Consider the following 1883-nt stretch of genomic DNA (forward strand, 5'->3'; position numbering starts at 1 on the left):
TTTTTTGCTGTGGTGTTACCTGCAGCCACAGTAAGAATCACAGGATTGATGGTACATGAGTGAATTGGTGGTGGGAATTCTATGTGGACTACTCCTGAGAAGAAAACTGGAACTGATAGTATTTCTTAAAATATTGAAAACTAGTGAAATAAACCAGAAAGAAAAGGAAAAATATTCCTAATAGTAGGAATATAATGGAACAGCTGAGAAAATAATAATAATGATGATGAACAGATATGTACCAGAGACATTTTGTGGGGGTGGGGTGGGGAATGGGGTCAAAAACAATGGGGGGAGGGAAATGCACTGGTCTATGGTGAGGGCACATGGGTGATTTGGTGATGGGAAACCCAAGGGATCACAACTGAAATGGAAAAATACACAAAAATATGTAAAAATAAATTATTAAGAAATATATTGAAAACTACATATTGTCAGAGTCTATTGTTAACCTCATACTCAATGGTGAGAAACTGAAAACTTTTCTTCTAAGATCAAATACAAGACAAAGACTCCATTCTCACCACTTTTGTTCAACATACAATACTATGGAAAGTCCTAGCTAGCGCAATTAGGCTTAAAAAAAAAAAGTAAAACTATCATTTACCATTTAAAAAACACTAAGGATTCCACACAAAAATTGTTAGGACTAATAAATCCAGTAAAGTTACAAGATACAAAATCAATATGCAAAAATCAGTGCATTTCTACACATTTATGAACTACCCATAAAGAGAAATCAAGAAACCAATGCATTTATAATTACATTGGCATGGAAAACACATCTAGGAATAAATTTAACCATGGAGAAAAAAGATATATACTAAATATCTAAGATACTGATGAAATTCAAGAAGGCTCATATCAGACAAATTATATTTCATGCTCATGGATTAGAAGAATATTATTAAAATGCCCATACCACCTAAAACAGTCAACAGATTCAATACAATGGGAGTTTTCTGCAGAAAGAGAAAAAACCACCCTATAATTTGTATGACAACCCTAAAATTTGTATGATCCATGAGGAAACCTGAATAATCAATGAAATATTAAGAAGATGGAGGTGTTGTGCTTCCTGATATCAAATATCTTACAAGTTAGAGTGATCAAAACAGCTTGATATTGGCATAAAATAGACACATAGATCGATGGAACAAGACAGCCCAGAAATAAACCCAAGCATATATGATTGATTAAAGGAGTCAGGAATATGTAATGGGCAAAGGTCAAAGGCAAGTATCTTCAATAAATAGTGTTGGAGTAGAGCAGGCTGGAACATGAAGTTCTTTTACTTATTGCCTCTCACCATCACAAATATATACCGGTGTACTTAACTGAAAAATCCAAAACCACCAATTGAAATAGATGTACAGACCTCCATCTTCACTGCAGCATTATTTGTAATAGTGAAGAGCTGGAGACAACCTAAGTACCTATCAATAGATCAAGGGCTAATGATGTATGTAACATAGCCGGGAAGTGTTCAGTTATTAAAAACAACAAAAAAAATGAAATGCTGCACTTTCCAACAACAAAGATTTATCTAGAGGGTATTATGTTTAGTGAAATAAGCCAGATGAAGATGAATACTGTATGATTTCACTCGTGGTGGAGAACAAAAATGAATGTACTAAAACAATTTTAGAGGAAAAAAAATATTTTAAATGGTTACTATACAACTAAAATAAAAAAGAAAATAAAGGAAAAATTTCCTGCTTATTTTAAGAGATGAGCATTACTTTGATTCCAAAACCTGACAAAAAACACATTAAAAAAAAATAATCTCTGGCCCTCCCTGGTGGCGCAGCGGGTTAAAGCACAGCACTGAGAATCTGAAGCCACTTCTGCATGAGTTCGATTCCCGCCTGCCGCCTGCCCCG

The sequence above is a fragment of the Condylura cristata genome, unplaced genomic scaffold (genome assembly GCF_000260355.1).
Source record: "Condylura cristata isolate star-nosed mole 26May11 unplaced genomic scaffold, ConCri1.0 scaffold00011, whole genome shotgun sequence".
Classification (NCBI taxonomy): domain Eukaryota; kingdom Metazoa; phylum Chordata; class Mammalia; order Eulipotyphla; family Talpidae; genus Condylura; species Condylura cristata.